The sequence below is a fragment of the Aythya ferina genome (genome assembly GCF_964211825.1).
Source record: "Aythya ferina genome assembly, chromosome: 3".
NCBI classification, from domain to species: domain Eukaryota; kingdom Metazoa; phylum Chordata; class Aves; order Anseriformes; family Anatidae; genus Aythya; species Aythya ferina.
Window position 1 is genome coordinate 40,475,547 of NC_140298.1, and position 15,276 is coordinate 40,490,822.

Genomic DNA, 15,276 nt, shown 5'->3' on the forward strand with positions numbered 1-15,276 from the left:
TCATTTCACAAAAGAGACAAATGGTAGGTAGAAGATTATACTATTGATATGTCCAAAATTGCATTTCATACCTTCAGTTCATAATGTATATGCCTCATTAAAACTGCATGCCTTGAAACTCATTTATGAGTCTGCTCATTTATGAACTAAGCCAATCCATGCATGAGACGAGCTGAACTGCTCTGCTTGACTCATGACTCTTGGATTTGGAGTTTACAGAGGATTTTGAAACCACAAGATTTGCATTAAAATCTAAGATCTAGCATCAGTATGTCACATCTCCCCATTTCACAAAAAGCAGCTAACCCAGACATTTTGCAGATCAGACTCTTAATCTTTCAGGGCTGCATATTCAGATGTCCAGTGCTACAAAGAGATTTATTTTTTCTTCTGAACATGTAAGCCAACAGGTGGCACACAGACTTTTATAACACTTATTTGCCAGTCCAAACCAATCCCACTTTCATGACTTTAACATTCAGTGTGTTGAGGTCATTTGAAAATGTGTCTTCGATATGGGTGCTGAAGTGGGAACTGACAGCAAGTGCATGTGATTTAATATTTGGATCGTGCCGGGAGAGGGTTTTTGCAGCAAATCTCCAAGCCATGCCTATCTCCTGCACAATGGTTCATCTTGTGAGGCTGTCTCAGAGCATGCAAGCCTGACTCCTTCAAGATCTGTGCTCAGATGAAAGATGTGCTGGGAGGACCTCTAATGCACTTCAACCACTTTGAGGCAATCAGCCCACAGGGCCAGGAAAGAGCTGGTCTGCATTACCCTTCCTACCCACCCCACTTCCATGAATACACGTAGTGTGGGTGCTGTATCCGCAGCACCAACTGTTTCATTCCACAGATCTGCTCCTATTCCACTGTACTTATTGCTAATATAGAATATAGACATAGTCATCTTCAGAAGGATTGGCATCATGCTCCTAAGAACATGGTTCTAATGGCATGTCTATGGCACACCATAGGAAATGGGACAGAAACAACTCAGGGTTGCTTCTATCACTAAAGATACTGGGGAAAATGTGGCTAAAGGTTTCTGGAGATAGGTCCTTAATGCTGTGCTTATCTAGCCCTGCTTTTAACACAAACCTCAGTTTTAGTGACTACTGCTGTGCTGTGTCATGAGGCTGTACCAAGGATAACAGGACAACTCTGCATTGATGCTTTCCTTTCCTCATCTCCACAGCTTCCTGAAATCAATAAGGTAGTGCTCATCATAGTTTATTCCAGCTAAAAGAATACTTGAAATTAAAAGAATACTTGAAATACATAATTCAAAGAAAAAAGCAGCAGTATCCAGTGGAGGAGGGAAGGAGAAAATCAAGCAGAATATAAAACATAGAAAGAAAATAATTCAGATTTGTGTGTGAAATATGTTGATAGTAATTGTTATTTGCACATCAGGGGGAGGGCAATGTATCGTAAACAAAATTAATTTCTCTGATCTTGTTCACATTTCTTTTTCATGGACTAGATCTTTATTATGCTTATTTTTTACTTCCAAAGTCACAAACAAATTGTAGAATAATCAACAAATCTCCCTTATAAAACAGATATATAGGACAGCACCTCCACTCCCAGTAAGATGCTAAGACACTGGTATCCACAAAGATAAATTACTTCTGTGCAAAAATTGTTCTGCAACAGTCTGAGAAGAGTATGTGGGAACTATAAGAGAAATTCCTATGCAGCAAGCTTTCCTAGTCTGTGGCTATCACCCTGGCGTTTAAGCACATTGCATAGATAATAGGACAGTTTTAGGGCTCGAAGTGGTTATGAAGTTTATTCATATAGAATTGATGAATTATATAAGGAATACTTCTGTATGTCTACAAAGAAATTAGGAGTCCTGCATATTTGGTAAAAACTGCTAAAAAAAAAACACCTGGTGTTTTAGTCCAAATATTAACATTTAATATTAATGCCTTTTTTTCTTCCTGAAGAAAGAATTACAATATGAAACCAATTCAAAGCCCAAAGGCATCAGTGCTAGAAGCCCAAATATATTATATTTTGGCCACATCGAGCAATTGATTTCTTTTTTCCCCCTGGTATTAAGCATTCAACAGCTAGGGCAAGTTTGTTCTTACTATACTACCAACTCGGAACAGACCAATAAATTGGAACTGACTTTTGCAGAACCTGGGGATGGGTCCCAAGCCCCCATCCTAATGAGTTGTATATTACTAAAGCAACTGTGCATGAATGATTATATAGGTTATATAGGTAGTCTAGGTACTTGTGTCATGCACTGTAGTTATTTCAGTGACTGCCTGTATGCTATGGTTAGGAGCTTGCGAAATTCTATTCCAAATGCTATCTCTATTTACTTCCTCAGCTTAGTTCTTCTTTAACATAAAATGAAAAACCTATTAAAATGTGAAATGAGTAGAACTTGTAAAAGAAAATACACCAATAAAGATTCAAAATGAGTTCCAGCATTTAATGCAGAATGAACAGAGGTGTCAAAATAGGTAATATCTTTAATATCTTTCTAAACCACGAACATCTAAATCGTTAAAGTTCATTAAAGTAGTCATTAAATTGGCTAATGACTTTCTCCAAGTATTTTTGAACTATATGTTCGATAAATGTGACCCAGTACAATGTGTAGCAGAAGATTTAAACAAACCCCACCAACCTCCAAAGGGAGAGAACTGCAGAAAATCCATTCCAAGTTAAAGCACTAGTACTTTGAAGTCCTTTGCTACTTCTGGACCTTTTTAGGAAGTCAGCATCCAGTGAAGATTTTCCCTCCCTTTTCCTAAATTTGTCCAAACATTTAAAAAGGTTTGGAAGAAATTGCCATTTTAAAAATACAATGGTGGAACTTAACATCTAAATTTAATTGAATATGAAAGTTAAAAAAAAATAAATTAATAGAGTCACATAAAAGCATGCCAAATATGAAGATTCAAGGCATGAAAACGAAGTCTCTAAACTGATTAAAACATGGAACAAGCAAGAAGATACTTCTGGAAAAGAAAAAAGAACAACAAGGATTTTGGCCTAACTAGAAATCATTTGTCCAGGTGAAGTCTTGAAGTAATGACTGTACTTTGCCCTTTGTGCTTGGTATTCGCTAAGTCAAAAATTCTCTGTATTTTCAGCCCTCCTGATAGCTGAAAGCAAAAGAGCCACCAGCCAGGTCAGACCTAGTGGCAGCTAGCTCTGACTGAGGAAAAGCAACCACCTGAAGCCTGGCAGGAGGCAATACCACCTGAACTAATATCCTGGCACTTTGCCTATAGCTGTAGCTGTCAGCTTCAGAGCTGGGAAGCTTTAGTGAGCATCCAGGAATTGTTCTTTATTTGTTGCTGAATTTGACTTTGTACATAGAAATACAACAGAAAAGACCTACACATAAGCATGCACACAGTATAATACTTTTAGAAAGCATCTCCGGATATGAAAATACCTGAAGTCATGGTATGAGATCCCGCACAACTTCTGGAGCTAGACTGCCACCTATACCCCAGCTCGGAAGTGGCCTATACTTTTTGCAGCTCTGTTCCCATAATAGCAGTGTTTCCTTAAACTGGGAGCTTTCTGCTTTTCCTTGACTTTGTTTTTTCCTTCATCTCAACAAAAAGTTATTTCAATGGGAAAGGCATTATGGCAAAGGTGGTATTAAACAGTTTTGCTTAGATGAAGAACAGAATACTCAAAGAAATGCTGTTAATGATTGAATTATCAAGGGTTTACATTTACTGGAAGGGGAAGAATTTGCCCTGTAGCTTCACAGATGCTAGAAAGTTCAGATGATCTAGAAATAAGTGTCAGAAAAAAAAAAAATAAAAAAAGAAAGATTTCCAGCACCCATGGGGAAATGACCTCTTCTGTACTTTGTAGAGCTCCACATTAAATAGATAAAATGCAGTGTGGTTTTAAAAAGGTGCTTTTTTTTTTTTTTTTTTAACATAAAAAAAAAAGAAAAAAAAAACCAAAAAACACAGACCTCTTCAGATAGGTTGTTTTCAATATATTCCTAAAAGCGAACTGCCACGTTTGCCTGAGAAGGTCGAGGGCATGTTTTGTGTGAGCCAGACAACAATGCCACCAGCCACACTCAATTCAATTCTCCAGGAGGAGTTCTCTCCAGCACAGGGCCTATTCATGCAACTTCATTTCAGATATATTCTGGGAAGCATGGACCATCATTTATCAGTAAGTATATGTATTTAACAAAGTATGCAGAGGAAAGCTATAACCTTCAATAAAACTGCTTTTAGAAATCCTTTTCCAAATGCATTTCAAACATTTCAATATAATAGACTAAGATAAGCCAGCAATTCACATAATTGCCATTTGTGTCTTAAAATGAAGATTTCTTTGCTTCCTGTGCATTTATAGTTTGTGTTAAGACAAACTGTTTTGCACAACAGTGCTGAATTATTCTGCTTTGAATAGGTTTAGGTCAAAAATACTGATATGTGTTTTGAGTCCTACAAGTGTCTTGAACAAAGATTAACCAGTAAATCCAAACCAAAGCACACTTATGTTTTCTTCAAGCATACGATTGATTTAGCTTTAGTTAATATTAGCTCAGTATTGGTTTTCATTTACTTATTTTTATTTTGAAAGCATTGCTTCTTAAGAAGCTTGTGTTTGCACCATATTCCTGTGTCAGCTACCTAGGTATAAATCCAAAGTAAACCACTAGAGCGGCTCTTGAATTTCACTGGTGTAATTTACAGAAAACTTTTCACTTATTCTACATCTGTTGGTAATGATTCATAGAACTGAACAGTATTAGTAACATACTGACACCTCATCTTCAACTTCTCCCTTCCAACTTGTCTTAGACTTGTCATAGAACATGATGATGTTCCAAGCAAAGGACATTTTGTGCCTTAGCAGATTTCATCCTTGGATTTGAGTACAATGGAAAAAGAACCCCATCATATCTTCCTTATGAGGGCTGTTGCTATTGCATTGACATATTAAAGGCCTCCTCCCCTTTACTGATGCTAAAGAGCAAAGTCTTCCTTCATTAGTCAACTAATCCAGACAGAGCAGAAATCATCCTACTGTGCTTTTATTGCTCCTAGCTCTAATGGTTGTGCTGACATTTCTGAAGTGCAATTGTGCTATTTCTTGAAATCTTTTTAATTGTGATTTTTACATCTGACAGGCATACTGCTCTCATGCTGATGGTACATTATGCAACACTCCTTAATTTCTGATGTTTTTGCCAATTCCAAGATGGCACGGGCTCTCCCTATTGGGCACAGAGGTAACAATCTTCTCTTAAGGGATAAAGCAAGTAATTCATAGTTTGGAGTCTGTTGCCCCAAGCTAACTCACCTTAAAATGGTGAGTCACCCAGCTTTCTGCTTCTGAATGAGAGCCAGAGCCTGTAATGAGCTACATGCATCAATTCTATTTAAATATTTTTTTATACCAGAGAAGTTGGTGGTTACATGTGAATACTAAATACAAGCTTCATATGGGGAAAAAATTGTCAATGAATCTTTCATAATTTTCTCATTCATAAGCTAACAACTTCCTAACAGTTTCGTCATGTACAAGAAATCACAACCAATCTGCTGAAGACCTACAAGCATTTTCAGAATGTGGATGCTGAGGGGCAAAATTGCTTCCTAAGAAGATACAAATTAATAATATTTGAGAAAACGAAGAGCTGAATAGAACTCAAAGAATGTGGTTTCGGGTAAAAAAACATGTGTTTTGACAGCACGCTTACTGAGTGTGCAAACTGTGCAAGACAACCTGTCTTATGTACAGAGAGCCAGGAAATGGTGATGAATTTTGAATTTGACCTCAGCACAAACAGATTAAACAGTTCTTTCATTTCTGCACTGGTAGGAGAGACATTCAATGGGTGAGCCCAGAGAACTATTGTTAGGGCCTCATGTCAATGTCATCCTGTGCATTTCACCATGACATAAAACATTTGTATATACTCCTTACTTATGGAAGATGAGCTGCCTTTTTTTTTTTTTTTTTTTTTTTTTTTTAAATTACCACTCCCTGAAGATTCAATATCCATCTCTTCCTGCAGGATGGAAATTGCATGGCAGAGGAAAGAACAGACAGAAAGGAGATCTTGTAAAGAATTTCCTTCTGCTTTTATTACAGGAGAGAGTGAGCTGACAAAAATGTATACAACACTAAAAGCACTGTCTGAACCTTGAAATAACTTGTTAGTTAATTTCCTGCTTGACATTTTGAGCAGAGGAAAATATTGGAAAAGGATGTGTTGGATTAATTGTTATTTACAAAGGAACCTGAAAATTTAAGTCTAAAATATTTACAAATTTGTTAAAAGCCTAGTAACACATAAATAAGTGAGCTGTAAATGATTCCAGTTTCCTTTTTAAACTCTATTTCCACTTTTATTTTTGCACATGCCCTTTCTTATATCCAGCTACTCTCACCCTGAATACTTCTGCTGCCATGCTTTAGCAGCCACAGACATCCCTGCTCTCCAGCCACACTTCCTTTTTTCTTCTGAGTAGTAGCAGTTTCTTGTCTATAAGGTGCCTGAGTGATGTGTAACACATATGGATGTGCATTACTCTTTTGCTTAATGACTCCTCATTTCTTCAAGGGATTCATCAAGGGGATGTTAAGCAGCTCCTCAGCTTTGGTGATTAAGCCAGCAAGGGAGAAAGGTAAACTTTGATGTTAAATTTATTACACCCATTATAAATCCTCATGGTATATAGTGGACTATATTACGCTACCAAGTTTTAAATGCACACATTATGCTTAAGGGAAAGACATAGAAACAAATATTAGACCTCTCTAGACCTGATTTAGATCATATTCCTGCAAGACAGAAGATTCTAATGCTAGTTTACATAGCAGATGACTGAAACTATCTGTGTTTCACTTATAGATTTTAAATTGCCAGCCTGTCTCCCATCCCTGTGTTCAGATATTTATGAAAAGAATATAAGGAAGCAGAGCAGGCACATAGCATTTTTGTTTGTTTGTTTTCATCCCCCGCTCCCCTCCCATGGCCAACTCAACTAGAATCTGCAAATCAGCTGCTCAGGGACTTCCTGAGACAGAGGGTTCAAAGAGACTGTTGTACTTAGTGGACATCAACAGGTCTTCATACCATCAATTCCATTTAATTATTTTTAAAGATTATTTATACTTTCAAACTTCTGAGGTGAGCATATTAGAGCATTCCTTGCTCCTTCTGATATCAGAAATAGGAAAAATCCCTTGTTCACCTTCCTACCTTTCATGGAATGATATACTTCAAGTATATCTTCTTCTACCTGCTTTTTTTTTTTTCAGGCTGGAGTGCCCTCTTTTACATCCACTTCTGGTTTTGACTCTCAAATCTAGTATCTTATGTGTAAGCTGTTCTGTATTTCTATCATCCTTCTCTACCTCTGCTTTATATTTTTAAAGACAGGGTGCCTTGCTATTCATACATGGGCACAGTGTTTCTAATTGTTTCTAACATTCAACTTTACCTTTTTTGTGTTTTGCCCCCACTGCTGGTGTTTTTGGAGAAAAACCACCAGAGATCACAGCGACTCCAGAATCTTTCTTGGGGAAAAAGGTCTTACCTGACTGGTAAGAGCTAATAGAAAGCTTATCATCACATTCACTTATTTTAACTCAGGCATGCTACCATACACTTATCAGTATGGAATCCTACTAATGTTTATGACTCAGCCATTTCCACTGGATCAGGAGAGCCCGCTGCAGTTCCTCGGAGCTTTGTTTTGTCTCCTGACTGCTCCTCCCGCAGCCCATGCAAGCTGCGGCTCCCAGCGGGTGCCCGCTCTCGCAGCCCACGCGCTGGCTGTGTCCAACAGCACCAGCCCTGAGCCACCTCTCCAACAACTCTTCCTACTCTCCACTGTGCGGAGCGACTGCTCATCCTCACTCCTGCTCTCTGCCGTTGTAAAGGCAGGCTCTTCCCTAAATCCTAATCAGGGGGCTGAACAATACTGCAATCAAAATATCTTACTGTCCACTAGAGGGAAGTACCTCCGTGATTAGGATTTAACGTGTGACCGTGCGGATGGTGGAAAATCATGCTGTTTCTAAATTGTGAGGTAACACTCATTTTGAATTTTTAATACTAATAATTAAATGAACAAGCGAACAACCATTTTTTTGTGATGACATTGACACAATAGGTAATAAATAACCTTTAAAATTGAATTGTGTTAGGCCTACCTTAATGCAGACTTCTCTGTTCAATAAAAGCTTGCTTATGGTTTAATAGATTCACAGGAAATTGCTCTTGAAGAGCAATTAAAGAAAAGGGTTAGATTTGTATTTCTAGCAAAATCTGTACTGTATTCAGCTGCCTGAGACTACAAAAAAAAAAAATTATCTTTTCATGAAACGATGTTAAATTACTTTCAAAAAATTGTCACTAACTAAAGATGAGTCATAAAGAGATGTCACTTGAATGATATTATATTTGTGTCAGCACTGGCAGATGTAAACTCATCCTTTTTCATTCTTCTGCTACTTATAAGGTACTACCAAAGAAAAAATCATACAGGTAGAGGTACTGTCTTACTGAAACATTTAACAGTAATTATTTCATAATCTGAACAAAATATGCTCACAGCTATACACTTGTGTTTTAAGATACTAAATCATTTATTCCCACAAAATTTAAGAACTGAGGTATGAGAAGGCTAAGTCACATACACAGTGTGGCCACATCACATTCTCATTCTGTTTTTTCTTTCTAAAATCTCCCTGATGCTATTTTTAGCCCTTTTAGAAAAATATCAACAAAAATAGTGCCTCAATGTCTTTAAAGGCATCATTAAAGCCCTCCAACAGACTTAGTAGCATATAAGATTTCAGATACTAAACCCTTGTGCAACAATTTTCTACTTGAGTCAGGTTTGAGCTCCTATTTCACTAAAACGCTCCTCTATCACAATTTCGAATTGTCACGATCAAATAGTCTAAGAGGAATTTAATGGGAAACCAATTACAACATAGAGCTAAACACAGTATTTTGAACCAACATGTTTTTAGGCAGTCTTGCAGAGATCTGAACCAGATGCCTTAATGTTGTCACTTAACTCTCTCGGGTGAAGGCATTCTTATTTCATTATAAAGCAAAAAAAATATAAATTTCAGAAACAGGTGGCACAATGCCACTGCGGTGACTCTCATTCTGTGCCAGAGCTCTGCAGTCTATGTTTCATGCTGAATCTGTGTATCGAGCCCACTGAAGCTCTCATGGCTTCATTAGTCTGGATTTCATATGAACACTTTGCATCCTTCTATTTGCTCCTGCCAGTTATAACATTTTAACATACTGCCAGGTAAGGACACCTTCTCTTATCTCGCCACACTGAGTTATATGTGTTTTATTTTATTTATGTGGGAATTGCCAGGAAAAGGTGGAACAAAGCTTCCAGCCTGTTGCAGAAACTTGCCCTTTAGGTTTCCTACAGAGAAAGCAGGTTGTGTTTATCCTGTGCTTCCCCATCCTCTACTCCCCCTGCAGTTATTTCATATTTTGTCAGGAATGAGGATTTCTGTCAAGGAGCAGTCTGTGCCCCCTTCCCACTCCACTGTATTGTCCTGGGCAGAGCAGAGCCTCCTGCAAGCTGGTCTGGGAGCTGCTCTGACTGCAAAGGCGGTTTGGAGAGTTTTCCCTGCCCAAATGCACTCAGCTGAGAATACGTAATCTCTATAAAGGCAGCAATTCTGGAGAAAAGGTGGGCAGGGGAGGCAATGCCCTCCCTCATGGGGTCAGGACCCCCTGCACATAGAGGGAGCAGGGGGCCTTTGCTGATGGACTCAAAACACAACATAAAATGCTAAACCTGCAGCATTTTTTTTTTCCAGATTGTTTCCTTGAACTGAAGGGTAAAAATGATTAAAAGAAGTCAAAACATAGTTTGCGATATATTTTTTTTTCCTTAGCTGAACACAGAATGACAGTTGACTAAACAGTTTTACATAAAATTTCCATTTCCATTTGAAAGGCTTACATTTTCAATAAACAACCCTCCTGAACTCAGACTTTGTTCTGGAGAAACCCTCACAGACTGAACTAAACATTTATTTCCAAATGGTCTCCACCACCTCACTTTCTCCTTCACAGCTCTGTCTTTCAGGTAACATTACAAGCTTCAACTTTACAAGGCATTTCCCACTTCACACCAGCAAACCGTTAAACAAATGACTCACCTGCAGAGCGAACTCTACTTAATGAGGGTTTTTGCTCTAGGTTCTGTTCAGGGCACAAACTGAAATAGAAGATGTTCACTTACCACTGAAGAGTCACTACTGAGTTTTGAGCAGCAGATGGTGAATGAATGGTGCACAGAAAATAAAGTTTAAATAGCATGCTTTCAACTGAAAAACAGAGAATTTTGACCCAGCTTCCGAGGTCTAAAAAACTGTAATTAACGGTGACTAGACTGCTTAAGGCTAATGGATTCCCTCTGCAGCTCAGCCTATCATTTTATTTAAACTATAATGGAAGCAAAATGCTCCCTCTGCAATCAGCAGGTTGTGGCAGCACAGCAGAAATGAACGCAGAGAACAGGTGGGTGTTCTTGCGCCGGGTATCAAAACCTTGTGGAAGAAAACACATTTCTTTGTAAAAATACAATGGGGATGGTGAAAAGCATGATGAAGGATTTCAAAAATAGAGTGCAAGAACAATGTTTTACATTGAATAGGTCAGAAAGGGGTCTCTGCTGTCTGAAGACACACAAAGCAATGCCTAGCTTATTTTTTCCTGCGTGCTGCTTTCATACTGCCTCAGACACATGCACAGGCTATCCAGCACAGAGGGGGATAAGTGATGTATTAGAGTACTCAGGGCTGGCATACCTGTTAATCCTTGTTTTTGGCAAGTGTCTTTGTCAAGTGTCCTCCTACAGAGAAACTGAAAGGTGAGATTTCCAGGAGTGGCCACTAATTTGAAGTTCTTCAAGCACTTTGGGCATATACCTAGAAAACCTAGCTGATAAAGAGGTATGATCAATTCAGTTCACTGTTTCAGGGGGAGACTTTGCATTCCAACGCATTTCAGAAGAGACAGGAAAAAAATCTAAACTCACTTAACCACCTAAGCCCTGGTTTCCACACCGATGGTATGTATAGCAATACTATATATGTAGAAGTATCATTAGTAATCCCTTTCACATAGATATTTAGATATATGGACACTACTAAATTGATGTTTTTAAATACAAAGAATTAAGGTCATCTGGTAGTAGAGGTGACTTTTTTTTTTTTAATTTAAAAAAAAAAAGGTCATCTATTGGCAGACTTATTCCTTGATCTTTAAAGAAACCAAACTTATTCAGTTCATCTCAGGTGACTAGATATAAGCAGAGTGGACTTCTGTTAACACTGCAATAATTCAGTGTACATTTATAATTTATGTATTGCTATATGTTATTATAATTTACATTATAACTATCTCTCTCTGGAGATTATTAGAGATTCATAACTTTCTGAAATACTAATAAGCACTGAAATTTATTATGCATACAGGGCTCAGTCTTGCAATGTATGTAGCCCTATGAGATTAAGTTGGTGTTAGCTCTTATGGTTACACGCTCTTCTAGCACAGAAGCAAAGCAGCAGAAAATAAGGATGGAAGGCTCCATAAGGGATGGTTGAGCTCTTCTTCTGGCATTTTCACCTGATAGAAGGATAAGCATATACCTGGATTTATGCATTCTGTAAGCAAGCAGGAACCTAAAGGTTCACAGGTCCATGGGACCTGATGAGATACATCCACAGATCCTGAATCCTGAGTGAACTGCTGTAGAAAGCTGCTAAGCCACTATCCATAGTATTTGAGGAGTCACAGCATTCTGGCAAAGTTCCCACTGACTGGAAGAGGAAAAATAACTCCCATTTAAAAAAAAGAGAAAAAAATGAAATCCCAGGGAACTACAGGCCAGTCAGTCTCACCTCTGCACCTGGCAAGATCATGGAGCAGATCCTCCTGGAAAATATGTTAAGGCAGATGGAAAATAAGGAGGTGACTGGTGACAGCCAACATGGCTTCATTAGGGGCAGATCATGCCTGACAAATCAGGTGGCCTTCTATGATGGGGTTATAGCTCTGGTGGATAGGGAAGAGCAACTGACATTATCCAGCTAGACTTGGGCAAAGCATTTGACCATACCTCTCATGATATCCCTGACTCTATGTTGGAGAGGCATGGATTTGATGGGTGGACCACTCGATGGGTAAGGAATTGGTTGGATGATCACACTCAAGTGGTGTTCCTCAGAGGTCAGTACTGGGACTGGCGCTGTTTAATATCTTTGTTAGCGACATGGTCAGTGAGATCGAGTGCACCCTCAACAAGTTTGCCAGCGACACCAAGCTCTGTGGTGCAGTCGGCACACAGGAGGACAGGGATGCCATCCAGAGTGACCTGGCCAGGCCTGAGAGGTAGGGCTGTGCATACCTTATGAAGTTGAACAAGGACAAGTTCAAAGTCCTGCACCTTGGCCAAGGCAAACCCAAGCACCAATACAGGCTGGGCAGAGAATGGGTTGAGAGCAGCTCTGAGGGGAAGAACCTGGGGATGTTGGTGGATGAGAAACTCAACATGAGCTGACAATATTCACCTTCAGCCCAGAAAGCTGTATCCTGGGCTGCATCAAAAACAATGTGGCCAGCTGGGCAACACATGTGATTCTTCCCTCTGCCTTGCTCTTGTGAGACCCTGCCTGGAGCCCTGCATTCAGATCTGGGGTCCCCAACAAAAGAAGGACCTGGACCTATTAGAATGAGTCCAGAGGAGGGCCACAAAGATGATCAAGAGTCTGAATCACCTCTCCTGTGAAGACAGGGTGAGGGAGTCGGTGTTGAACAGGCTGGAGAAGAGAAGGCTCTGGGGAGATCTTACAGAAGGTTTCCAGTACCTAAAGGTGACTACAGAAAAGCTGGGGAGGGACTCTTTGTCAGGGGGTGGAGTGATAAGACAAGGGGGAATGGCTTTAAACTATAAGAGAGGAGATTTAGATTAGAAGTTAGGAAGAAAATATGAGGGTGGTGAGGCACTGGCACAGGTTGCCCAGAGAAGCTGTGGATGCTCCATCCCTGGAGGTGTTCAAGACCAGACTGGATGGGGCTTTGGGAAACCTGATCCAGAGGATAGTGTCCCTGCCCATGGCAGCTGGATGGTCTTCAAGGTCACTTCCAACCCACACCTGTCTACGATTATGTGGAACAGTTTGAAGCTACTCAAAGTACAGAGTTCTTCTAAGGCCAGGCAAGGCCTTAGAAGTACACACAGTTCTTCTAAGACCACAGCTGCCCTGGAATTAAAAGTCTTTCATCTGTCTTCCTCTCCAAACTGTGAGATTTTCACACCTGGATAATTTGCGCTCTTTTCCAGGGTGGCTTTGAATACACAATTTACCCCCAGAAAGCTTTAGGTTGACACCAACCATTACAGTTGCACCCAGAGATGAGTGTACTAGGAATGACTTTGGAAAAGAACAGAAATGCATTTGCTACTTTAAGGGTAATGCTTTGACAGCATCGGGGTTTGTCTATTTATTTATTTATTTATTTATTTTGTAAACAGCCATATCCCAGTAGAATTAAAAAATGTCCTGCCACAAGTCCTCTTCATGAAACTTTGCAGCAAATTGCTATTCAGTTGTTTATATGAAATAAAGAGCCCAAACTGACATTTTTGCTCCTGGATCTTTTTCTCTGAAAAGTCACAGAAGAACAAAGCTATAGTTGAATAACAACCAGGACGTATACAGTGTTTTCCAGGCATCATCTAGAACCATTTCATTATTCTGCTTAATGCTTTACTTCCCATCACCCTATAGAGCCTGAAAGCCCCAAAACAATACCTCACAGTCCCCGTTGTTCCTTTCTGCCTACTGACATAACCACTTTGCCTGAAGGTGAGTGTGTGTGTGTGTGGGGAGGGGGCGTGGGAAGTCTTATTCAGGGAGTTTTCCCCAGGGCCTATTTTGATGCCTTTGGTGATTTTAGCATAACAGAGTTATTGCAAGACTATAGCATCCCTGTTCCCAGTCTGGTACGCTACTTGCTGATCTTGGCAGAATCATTATGACTTTAAGCATTATATTTTTTTTCCTATTTTTTTGTGAGCTTATTCTTTATACCCTTAAAGGGACTGGTGTAATTAAAAAAAAAAAAAGAAAAAAAAAAGTCAAGCTTAACCTGAGGTCAGGAACTTTGCTTCCAAGTTACTCAATATATCATCTTTAAGGACACCCATATATAAGATTTATATATATATATATATATATATATATATATATATATATATGTATAAAATGGAAGCATAGCAAGGGTATTTTGGTACCTATCTTTTTGATTACACATACAGTTACAAGTAATCAAACCCTCAGACACTTCTATATCATGCTTAGATCCTAATAATTACATTTGTCACTTTTCCACTCATGTTTTTTTGAGAGGTGATAAACTGGTAAAATGCATTTTTAATCTGTAATTGCTACAAGTAAAACTGCTTCAGAAATACTGGACATTTATTTCTACATCTGGTTCTGAATTCAAATGCACTGGTTATAAATAATTTCTGAGGCCCATGTAATATTTATGCAGGAAATCTGAAACTTCATGTCATGTTGAGAAAAATGAAACAAGGAGGAGAGGTTATTTTTCCCCTGAACCAGTGCAGGCTAAAGTATCTGACACCGTATTACCAGTGTAGTACAGGGTATTACCAGGTACAGGCTGTACCAAGAACATGGGAACAGAGGTTGCAGCATCACCACTGCTGTGAGACCAGAAAGTCTCCCCTTGGCAAGCCGTGCAGGCTGCATAGCTGTTTGAAATATCTTCAGTCCCTTCATCCCAGCCCTTTGCAAGGCTGCTAGACCTGACATTGGGAAATAAATTGCACCTTCTCAGATCTCAGTGTTTGCATTCACTTGACAGAACACAGAAAACTAAGTGGGATCAATGTACTATTTCTCTCTCCACCCCCCCCCCTCACCCCCACCCTTTTTTTTTTAAGAGGAGATTTTTAGACATTTATTTATTGAGTTGCTCAGCTCTATGCACTCAGAGAGGATGGGCTAGATTTTGGAGTTAAATGCAACTGTCCATCTTTCAGGTGAGAATTACCTTAAGGCATCTTCAACTTACATAGCTATGGCTGAGCTAGCTTCCCCATGGAGTCAATAGTGAGAAATAAATATTTAGGGTGCAAATCATCCTAAGTGTAACCTGATTTAGGAGGTGAATCATATCTTAGGTTCTGCTGTCTCCAGATGGGAAAAAATATTGTACACACT

At 39.2% G+C, this 15,276-nt stretch overlaps 1 long non-coding RNA gene across 1 annotated transcript in view; it reads right to left on the reverse strand.

The window, feature by feature from the left end:
- Positions 1-10,360, reverse strand: part of LOC311433493 — a 73,632-nt gene extending 63,272 nt beyond the window's left edge. The window contains exon 1 of the long non-coding RNA XR_014690782.1: positions 10,260-10,360. This is a non-coding gene — a long non-coding RNA (uncharacterized lncRNA). The remainder of the gene's footprint in view (positions 1-10,259) is intronic.
- Positions 10,361-15,276: the final 4,916 nt, after the last annotated feature.